Source organism: Ursus maritimus, unplaced genomic scaffold, assembly GCF_017311325.1.
Source record: "Ursus maritimus isolate PB19 unplaced genomic scaffold, ASM1731132v1 scaffold_34, whole genome shotgun sequence".
NCBI classification, from domain to species: Eukaryota; Metazoa; Chordata; class Mammalia; order Carnivora; family Ursidae; genus Ursus; species Ursus maritimus.
In genome coordinates, this window is record NW_024426008.1 from 16224943 (window position 1) to 16236829 (window position 11887).

The window sequence follows — 11887 nt, forward strand, 5'->3', positions numbered from 1 at the left end:
TTGGGAAGATAAAATACCACTAAATAATAGTTTATTATAATTACTTTTGTTCACTCAAAAAATACATATTGAGTGCCTTTTGTATGCTAGGCACTGTGTCAAACTTTATTAAAGTTAATTTTCCTTAAATGGGCAGAGAACCCGAGTAGATATTTTTCCAAAGAAAACATACAGATGGCCAACAGACACATGAAAAGATGCTTAACATCACTAATTCAAGGAAATGCAAATCAAAACCATAATGGGATAGCATCTTATACCTGTCAGAAAGGCTAAAATAAAAAAGACAAGAAATAACACATGTTGGTGAGGATGTAGACAAAAAGGAACACTTGTGCATAGCTGGTAACAGTATAAACTGATATGGCTACTGTGGAAAATAGTATGGAGGTTGCTAAAAAAGTTAAAAATAGAAATATCATATAATTCAATAATTCTACTATTGGGTATTTAGCCAAAGAAAACAAAAACACTAATTGGAAAAGATACATGCACTCATATGTTTATTGCAGCATTATTTATAACAGCCAAGGTATGGAAGCAAACTAAGTGTCCATTGATAGATGAATGGCTGAGGACGATGTGGAGACACACACACACACACACACACACACACACACACACACAGAGGAATATTACATAGCCATAAAAAGGATGAGGTAATGCCATTTGTGACAACATTGAAGGACCTAGAGGGTATTATGCTAAGTGAAATAAGTCAGAGTGAGAAAGACAAATACCATATGATTTCACTCATATATGGAGTCTAAAAAACCAAGTGACTAAACAGACAAAAAGCAGAATCAGACCTATAAGTACAGAGAACAGTTGATAGCTGCCAGAGGGGAGGGAGTTGGGGATGAGCAAAATAGGTGAAGGGGAGTGGGAGATACAGATTTCTGGTTATGGAATGAATAAACCCTGGGAATAAAAGGCACAGCATAAGGAATATAGTCAAAGATATTGTAAAAGTGTTGCACGGTGACAGGTAGTTATACTTGTGGTGAGCATATTATAATGTATAGAGAAGTTGAATCACTATGTTGTACACTTGAAACTAATATAACATTGTGTGTCAACTCTACTCAAATTTTAAAAAATTAATTTTCTTAGTGATGCTCATGGTAAATTGAAATAAAAGAAATCTCTTTCAACTATAGCCAAATAAATAACCAGTCAGAGCCATATATAGCTTTTCATCTCTATATTTTAATAATTTGGATATTTGGGATTCAGATGTGGGGAGGCTGGATATCTGGCTCAATATTACAGTCCCTCCTCAAGAGAGTTTAACATTTTTTTTGTTTAATAAAGAATTCTGAAACTCTTTCTGGAATCTTTGTTTGGGGGCCCGAATTTTAAGAAGTACAACTGGGTATTTGTTTCGAAGGAGGTAAATGGTGCCAGGAGCAGCAATTATCATTAATATTTACTGTTATTTGAGCTTTACAGGAGAGAAAAAGAAAGCTCATGGAAAATACCAAAGTTGCTAAGTAATAAAAGGAGTCTATAGGAAGCAAAGCACAACCAAGAATGAATATTACATGAAAACTCCATCATATTGAGGGGGCAAGAGTAGTAGAAAGATTTCCTTGATTATAAACAGTCAGGTTTTAAAAGTATGAGGCTGTTATATTAAATTTGGTAAAAATATTTAGGCTTTAGAAGGAAAATGTGGATATTGAAACAGGGGCAAATATTAAAAGACCACCAGTGATTTATTCCATTGTCAACTTATTTTACTAATCCACCTTATGATTCACATCCATGTCTAATCTCTTGTTTTGAAGGTCTGTCAAGTCCCATAAAGCTGTGGTAGTTGTATTTCCAAAGTAATGACACAGTTATGTCATAAAACAGAGTGGTGGGGCACCTGGGTGACTCAATCGGTAAGCGTCTGCCTTCGGCTCAGGTCACGATCTCAGGGTCCTGGGATCGAGCCCCTCATTGGGCCCTTTGATTAGTGGGGAGTCTGCTTCTGCCTTTCCCTCTCCCTCTATGCTCTCTCTCTCTCAAATAAATAAATAAAATCTTAAACCCCCCCCAAAACCCAGGTGGTGGGGCAGTTCTCTTTGACAACATGGTTGTATGTGAGATGTAGCAAAATAAACCGGCTCTTTGATAACATTTTAAAAAAGAAGAAACATGATAACATGTGAAATAGTAATTTGTATACCCAGTATGATTAAGACAAATCACTATAAAATAATCTCCTTAGGCTTGGGGGGGGGGCTGAGTTTTCTTTCAAGGGCAATAGACACAGAGCAGCAGGTGTGACTGTAACTTAGACCCATGTACTATGGAGCAGTCCAGGGGAATAAGAATCCCTGGCACCCGCTCCGCTCCTATTCAACAAAAATATGGGTGGGTAAAACTCTCATTATGTTAAAGCAAACTTACTATCCATCTGCATTCTTTAAAGTAAGAGGAGGCCAACTTTTTATCAAGGGCCAGAGAGCGAATATTTTTGGCTATGTTAGTACTACAGTGTCTTGTCACAATCACTCAACTCCGCTGTCAGAGCATGATAGCATCCATAGGCAATATGTGAGTAAGTGACGCTGCGCTCCTGTAAAATTTATTTATGGGCATTGTAATTTGAATTTCATACAACATCAAGTGTCATGAAACATTCTTCTTCTTTTGATTTTTTTCCAGCCATTAAAAAATGAAAAACTTGGGGCACCTGGGTGGCTCAGTCGTTAAGCGTCTGCCTTCAGCTCAGGGCATGATCCCCGTGTTCTGGGATCGAGTCCCACATTGGGCTCCTCCGCTGGAAGCCTGCTCCTTCCTCTCCCACTCCCCCTGCTTGTGTTCCCTCTCTCACTGGCTGTCTCTCTCTGTCAAATAAATAAATAAAATCTTAAAAAAAAAAAAAAGAAAAACTTTATTCCCAGGTTTGTGTGCCATACAGAAACAGGTGGCGGGCCAAATTTGGCCAGTGGGCTATAATTTACCAGCCCTGTTCTAAAATGTACTAGCGTTTTCTTTTTCTCAAAGCTTCCAAACTAAATAGGATTAAATGCATTTTCAGGAGGCTCAACACATGTCCTATTGTGTCACAACTTTGTTTTAAAATATTGTGGTCTCGCCTTTCATTCCCCCTTCCCCATCCAGGTGTTGATATCTTCCAATTAATAACGTCAAGAATGTGAAATGTAGGTAAGACTGGTCAGGAATTATAGATTTGGTATTTAACTACTCTCTTCCACATTATTTAATTCATCTTTTCTTTCCCCAGCTTCACGGCATAATTCCTAATCCCCTGCCCTTCACTTTTCCCTTCAAATCTAATTTGTATGTGACATATATAATCTTCTTTAGAAAAGATATTTGCTGTGACTCAAACAATCCCTCCATTCGCTCTTGGTTTCTTTCTTTTTGAAATGAGAGAACATACATCTTAGTCCGGATGAATAAGAGAAAAAAAAAGTAAATGGAGTTGAACATCAGCCAAAATACAGGCTTTGCATAAGATGCCCGACTAATTTCCCTCAGCTTTGTCCGCTCTATTAATTTTCTGCCAGTTGCTTATTTTCTCCCAAATCTTACACATCCTCTGCATGCAAAAGCAATACCAGTGAAAGCTCGTATTTGAGCCAGAGAAGCAGGAAAAACTTGGCCATTCTTACTATTATAATAAAAAAGCATTTCTTAATTCAATTTAACTAATAATAAGGGTGTGAGCATGTGTTTTTCTGTAGACAGCACTGTGCAGAATGGGGGATGCTAAAAGCTCATGTAGTAAAGTAGATACCCGCAGGGAACTTGCAATTAAAGAATGTACTTAATATATTTAAATAAAAATACAGAAGAAGAAATATGCCAGCCCAAGTTGGCCAAGAGGGTAGCAGCATTGGAAAACAAAAATATTCTGTGTGGCTTCTTTACCTTCCTTCTTCCGGCGCTGTGCCTTTGAGGAAGTTTTAGTCCCTCTGCTGTTCTTCGTAGGCTCTTGGGTGGCAAGAGCATTTCTCACGCATGATCTCGGTTGTAATTCCATCTTTATGTCATGACGGTTTGGTGTTCCACCTTGTTGAGCGCATGTTAGATCACAGCACAGAAGATTTCTGTGAGTCTGAGTTCCCCAGTGGACAGTGCCCCACACCTGAGGGTGCCTGGCTGTCTGTCCTCTGTTGTTTCTAGCTGGGCACCCTGAATGACATGTTCTTGGTCTGGAGGAAATGTCTTTTGTCCATTTTTGTTATCTCTGCTGCAATGCACTACCATCTCCTGGCAAAGTTTCTTATCAGGTAGAGAACAGAGCTCTAACATTTAATTTCATGTTAATTGCAGTCCCATTCTCTACCTCCAGACTCAGGAACTCATCCTTAAAGACTATGTTGTGAATAATTTGAGGGGCAGACACCAAAATACAATCATCTCTACCATAAGAACCCAATAATCTTGAACCAAATGTATGCATCTCAGGTCTTTCTTCTCTTAACACAGATGTCTTCCCCTAAACTTTCTCAGCCACTTATTCGTCTAGATCCCAGGCCAGGCAAATCCCATAAGCCTTACTAAAATGCTCCATGGCCACACACAGCTTAGATTTTCCATTCTGGGGTTTCCACAAACAAAGATAATTAATAGCCAGAGTAAGTCACACAAATGAAGTTGTAGATAAGTGTTTGGAGAGAATAAAGATTGTGTTTGAGCTGGAGTTGTCAGAGGAAAAGTCTATTAGGAGCTAAAATTTAATTTTGAAAGAACAAAAATTCAAAAGAAATCAGTGGGAAAGGCATTCCTTGTATGTTGCTAGTCAGTGCTTTTTGGGGCCACATGTCAGAGTCCATACTTTGCCCTGTAGCATGTTTCAGTTATATCTGCACAAGATATGAGCGGATTTGTGTGCAAGAAAGGCTTTATGGAAGAGATGGGATTTCAGAAGTTTCTGATCACTTCCCTGAAGGCTTAAGAGGCTCTGACCAATATTAATTCACAAGATTTGTAGGATAAAGTTTCTTGGAATACCACCAAGATGAAACCCTGGGTAAAATAGTTTATTTTTTTGCATTTGCTTTAACAGCTTTTCCCTTGAATAGTTTTTTTTTAATTTCTAAGAGGTTGATTTTTGACTGAAAAGGGACATTCGTTTCTGTGGTAAACCACTGAAAATGATAAAAAAAAATAGCATAGCTAGTTAAATTCTCTGGTTATGGTTTTCATGGTTGTGTTTGTATTGAGCCAAAGACAGTGTTGAGAGAATGATTAAATGTGGCACAGGAGAATTACTAGGATTGAAAACCATAAGTTGATTGTAAAGTTGTAATAGCTCTTAAGAGTGCCCGACTCAAATTCTCCTTTCTTTTTATGGATTATTGTTTAATGGTACAGGGTACTCATGACACACAGTTTCTAGGGCTGATAGACCCAGTCACGGTAGACTGGTGTCTTGTATGATCTTTGCATCATTCTCCCTTTTCCCTCTACACTAGCATTTTCACCACAAATGAGGTCAAGGACGAGGAATATTTGTTATCAAATCCTTCAAAAGTTTAGTCATGGAAAAAGCTAAGGGGAGGTTTGAAATGAAATCTGGCAATAGGTCTATGAATTTCTTTTGTTCGAGTCATCCAAGAGAAGCAGTAGAGAATTGTTGAAAGACTCCAAGGTTTGGAGTCACAGTGCTGGTTTTGTAAGCCCAGCTTGGCCACTTAGTGACTACAGAGCTGAATCAAATGTTTCTGGAGGGCAGGGACTTTGTTTTTTTCTTTCTTGTAAACGCTAAACACCTAGAACAATGTCTAGCACATAGTAGGTGCTTATTTAAGTTTGTTAAAATATGAATTAATGAATGTTAAGGTGAAAGTGACTTGTACATAGAAGGTGCCTATATTAGTCAAGTTCTGTAGAGAGAAAGAAAAATATTTATTTTAAGGAATTGGCTAATAGGATTATGGAGGTCAGCAAACACAAAATTTGCAGTATAGGCCAGCAGGCTGGAGACCCAGGAAATAGCCAATATTGTAGTTTAAATCTGAAGGCTATAAGCTGGCAGAATTCCCTTTGGCTTAAGGGAAGTCAGTCTTTTACTCCATTTAAGCCTTCAACTGGTTGTATGAGGCCCACCTCCAGTATGGAAGGCAATCTGCTTTGCTCAAAGTCAGCTGATTTAAATGTAAATCTCATCCAAAAATACCCTCACAGAAACATTTAGAATAGTATTTGACCAAATATCTGAGCACTGTGGCTCATCCAAGCTGACACATAAAATTAACCATCTTAGTGTCTAATACATCTGGATTCACACATTCATCTTATATCTCTACTAGGCAGTGGATTATTATAGAATCGTCTATTATCAGAGCATAAATCCAGACTCAAGTTGTCATCAGTGATCAATTTTTTTTTGTAGAAGAAGATAGAGAAACAAAAATAAAGCATTTCTTTATTGATGTATGAATGTCTTATTCTTACAGATTTTTTCCTTAGCAGTGGAAATGTACACTTGGACTATATTTGGGGGCTTTGCTTGCTGTCTTACCATAAGTAAATTTCTTTTTTCTATCATCTCTGGAACCACCTTCATCTTCTCAATACTTCCAGCTTTTAATAGGGTACTGATCATGGAAGATGTGATCATTGGCACTGCTGGAGTTGGAAATACGAGCTTTGCTTCTTGTGTTGCCATTTATGTTCCCTTTAGTGTCTTTTGGCTGCAAGAAGCAGAGGCCTACTTGAATTTATTCATGTGAAAGCGTATTATAAGGACTCAGGAAGACGTCATAGGACTCTAAGGGCACGTGGCTTCAGCCAATTTGCAGGGGTACTGGAAAATGTTAAAGAATAGAAGTTACCCTCTCAATTTCTCAAGCATTACCTGGCACTTTAGTTTCCTAGGGATACTGTAACAAAGTATGACAAATATAGTGGCTTTAAAAAAACCAGGGTTTTATCTTCTTAAATTCTGGAGACTAGAAGTCTGAAATCAAAGTGTTGGCAGAGCCATTCTTCCTCTGAAGGATTTAGGAGAGGATTTTTTTTTTTCCCCATCTCTAGCTTCTGTTGGCAAACGTTGGTGCTCCTTGGCTTGTGGCAGCAGAGCTCCAATCCCTGCCTCTGCCTTTGTATGGCCTTCTTCTCTATGTTTCTATGTGTATTTAACTTTACCTTTTTTTTTTTTTAAGATTCTATTTATTTATTTGAGAGAGAGAGCGAGAGAGAGTATGAGCAAGGTGAGGGGCAGAGGGAGAAGCAGACTTTACCTCTTCTTATAAGAATACCAGGTGTTGGATTAGGACTCATCCTACTCCACGATGATTTCACCGTAACCGGATTACTTCTATAAAGACCCTATTTCCAAATAAGGTCACATTGGGAGGTACTAGAGGTCAGGATTTGATCACAGCTTGTGGGGGTACACCATTTAACCTACAACATTTGGTATCTCATCCTTGCTCAGAGTGAGTCTTATATACCCTCAATGAATGAGTAGCCCCTAAAACTGCACTAACAAGCAAGATATATTTTAAAAAGATTTTATTTATTTATTTGAGAGAGAGAGAGAGAGCTGTGAGTGAGGGGAAGAGCATGGGGGAGGGAGCGGGACAAGCAGACTCCACACTGAGCATGGAGCCCAAAGTGGGGCTCAGTCCCAGGACCCGAAGATCATGACCTGAGCTGAAAACCTAGAGTTGGACGTTCAACTGACTGAGACACCCAGGTGCCCCAACCAGCAAGATATATTTTAGAAATAGACAAGATCATTCTAAAATTTATATGGAAAGACGAACTAAAATAGCAAAAAAGTTTTGAAAAATAAGAAGAAAGTGGGGATAATCATTCTATTTTATGGCAAGACGTATTGTAAAACCATGGTAATCAAGATTGTGTGGTATGGGCAGAGGGATAGAGTCATAGAGCAATGGAAAGAAACAGAGAACTCAGAAATATACCCAAATAAATATGCCCAACTGATTTTTGACAAGTAAATGTTGCGTTAGCAGGCATAAAAACAACATTAATTTTGTTGTACGTCTCCATCAGAACTGTTGGCTGACCCAGGTGCATTGCTAGGGAGCAGTAATAGTTTGAAAGGAATCTTTTTTTCTGAGCAGTAGGTTTCAGGAGTGGGCTTGAAATAGTCAGTAAACTGTGTTGTAAATGCATGTGCTGTCTTGTTATCCATGCTTTGTTTTTTCCTTTGTAGGGCACAGGCAGAGTAGATTTAGCACAATTCTTAAGGGCCCTAGAATTTTCAGAATGGTAAAGGAGCATTGGCTTCAGCTTAAAGTCATCAGCTGCGTTAATCCTTAACAAGAGTCTGCCTGTCCTTCGAAGCTTTGAAGCCAGGCATTGACTTCTCCTCTCTAGCTGTGAAAGTCCACGATGGCATCATCTTCCAAGGGAAGGCTCTTTCAGCCACACAGAAGAGCTGTTGTTTAGTGTGGCCGCCTTCATTAATGATCTCAGCTGGATCTCCCTCGTCACTTGCTGCAGCTCCTACATCAGCCCTTGCTGCTTCACCTTGCACTTTCATGCTATGGGGATAGCTTCTTTCCTTAAACCTCATGAACCAACCCCTGCTAGCTTCAGACTCTTCTTCTGCAGCTTCCCCATTGGTCCCAGCCTTCACAGAATTGAAGAGAACTAAGGTCTTGCTCTGGATTAGGCTTTGGCTTAAGACAATGTTTGCTTTATCAAGACCACCAACACTTTCTCCATGCAGTAAGGCTGTTTTGCTTTCTTATCATTCATGTGTTCACTGAAGTAGCACTTTTAATTTCCTTCCAGAACTTCCCTTTTCTTTTCTTTTCTTTTCTTTTCTTTTCTTTTTTCTCCTTCTTTCCTCCCCTCCCCTCCCTTCCTCTCCCTCTCCCCTCTCCCCTCTCCCCTCTTCTTCTTGGCTATTTGCTGCAAGAGGCATAGCTTTCAGCATGTCCTGGCTTTCGATATGCTTTTCTCACTGAACTTAATCATTTCTAGCTTTTGTTTTAAAGTGAGAAACACATGACTCTTCCTTTCACTTGAATGCTGAGAGGCCATTGGTAGGTTACTAATTGGCTTAATTTCAATATTGTTGGGTCTCAGGGAATAGGAAGGCATGAAGAGAGGGAGAAAGTTGGGGAAACGACTGGTCAGTGGAACAGTCAGAACACACACACATTTGTCAGTTAAGTTTGCTGTGTTATGGGGGTGTGGTTGGTGGTGCCCCCAAACAGTTACAATAGTAACACTAAAAATCATTGATCACATATCATCATAACAAATGTAATCATAATGAAAAAGTTGGAAATATTGTGAGAATTATCAAAATGTGACACAGAGTGAGCAAATGCTGTTGGAAAAATGGTGCTGATAGACTTGCTTGATTCAGGGTTGCCACAAAATTTCCACTTGCTAAAAATGCACTATCTGTGATGTGCAGTAAAGCAGAGCTCAGTAGACCCAGGGATGCCCAGAGGCACGTGGGTGGCGCAGTCGGTTGAGCGTCTTACTCTTGGTTTCAGCTCAGGTCATGATCTCCCGCTTGTGGGCTTGAGCTTTGCATTGGGCTCTGCACTCAGTGCGCAGTCGGCTTCAGATTCCTTCTTCCTCTCTCCTGCCCCCTGCCTCTTCCCTCTCGCGTGTGCTCTCTTCCTAAAATGAATAAGGAGGAATTTTGACATCTTCATGATCCCATAGCTGATTTTATGTTTCTAAAGCGCGAGAGATACGGATGTCTTATTTTATTTACAAGTCTAGCTTATGGCCATAGCAGGGAGGACATGCTTCCTCAGCCCAATATTTCCCCCTTTTCAGAAGGATCACATTAGAAGAGATACTTGATGGTGCCAAATACAATGTATTTAAAAATGGCCGTAACTTATGGATTTGATTTTTTTTTCTTATCACATGTGGGACCTGTGTCGTGCTGACTATAACACTATTGTGTAGGTGGTGTGATTTGGTTATTATCTACTTATAACTAATGAGTTGGATGCACATCATTGTTACTTCAAAGAGGATCTTAAAATTATGCATTTGCAACTCATAAACTTTAACTCTTAATTATCAGTGATAATGGAGATGATCAAAAGTGTGATAATATCTAATTATTGGGCAATATAATCATATATATATAAATCATATATATTTATATATATTTATATTGGAAAATAGTTTTATCACACAACTGTTTTTAGCTACGAGGGTTAAACAGTGTGTATTCTTTAATTAAGTCTTAACGTTTCTTTGAGGTGATTATTATATGATCATTATTTTACCAACATGGAAACTGTGGCTAAGAGAAGTTCAGTAACTTGCTGAAGGATGGACATATAAAACTTGGGGTAATGCAGGGGCACCTGGTTGGTTCAGTCGGTAGAGTGTGTAACTCTTGATCTTTGAGTCATGAGTTCAAGCCCCATGTAAGGCCTGGAGCCTACCAAAAAAAAAAAAAAAAAAAAAAAAAAAAACCGAACAAACAAACCCAAAACACAAAAACACAAAACCCTGGTGTCATGAAAATTAGCATCCCAGTTGGTGTGACTCCCAAGACCTTGTTTATATAGAACGTGGCCATGTGACGTGAAAATTCACAGTATTATTTTCAACTGGGGGTAATACGAATTTTAGAAGTGCGATTTTTCATTTCCTTATCCTCCTTTTCTGCTGAACTTTTAGCCTTGTTTCTGAGACTGATAAAAAGAGTCAACTTACAGCAATTCTAGCCTCTTCTAACTTTCCGGCCTTTAGCTTCCCTGGGGCTGAGTGGTAATTGCTTTTACATACCACATCTTATTGTCTTGCTTTGCTTGAGACAACAGAGTTTATAAGCACAACTGTTTTACAGTCATTTAAGTACAGGTAATCTTCTCTTTGCCTTCCAAATATTGGAAAAACTTGGGTTTTTCTTAAAATTAGTGTCTTGGAAATTCACAGCTTTCAACCCTGTTGCATTAAACAGAATGGTGCTCCCAATTTATGTCCTCTGTTTCATTTATTATATGTAGAATACATAAGGATGACATAAAGAATATGCAAGCCAAGATATTTTTTGTCCCTAGTAAGAAGCTTTGGGATAAACACACATATTATACACTACCCTTGAGTTTCATTCATTTATTCCCAACATACGATTCTCCCTTAAAGACATCATGAGCCCTATAGTTGGAAAACACATGTTAGATGTGAGTGATACCTCAGATATGCAAGACACTATTTATTTGCTAACTTCATTTTTTGTTTATTTGAGAGCATGCAGGAAGAGTGACCCAGGTGTTTCCCCATTATCCCTGGGAGCCAGCCTGGGATGGACACATGGCCAAATAGACTGAGTATGCTAATGTTTACCTTTGGGGAATGAATGTAGCCCAAATTATTTCAATGTCTTTGGTGCTTACAAAAGAGGTGAAAAAGATCTCATGAACAAGCAACATAAACTAATACACCTTTGCTGAGCTGTTGCTGCTAGCCGTGGGGTTTCTAGTGTTGGGGGTGATTCCGAGTCCAAGGTACACGAATAACACCAGAAGTCACTCTTGGTGAAAAAAGAGCAAAAATAAAGGTGTAAGAAGAGCTCATTTTCCCAAAGTTTGAATCATGTTCATCTTTTCACCAGAAGCTGTTTTGCCCCTAGCTTATTTCATTCTGAGGTTGCTCAGCATTTGAACATATCAGAGCATCACTTTGCATTCTATGTGGTTCACCGAGCAGGTATTTTTTAATGTAAAGCGGGAACTGGTAGAAGATTCTTTGCTACAGAGATTTGCTCACAGATATCCTGCATCTGAAGATATTCTCAAGCCCCTGGCTGTGTTCATTGTCCTTAAAAATCACTACCACAACCACCACCTGCTCATCAGAATCCTTCAGTTCTGTCTGCCCTCCTCAAACACACAGTTTCAAACATATGGTTAGGTTCTAATGCAAAAATTATATCAATGCATTGAATGCTGCT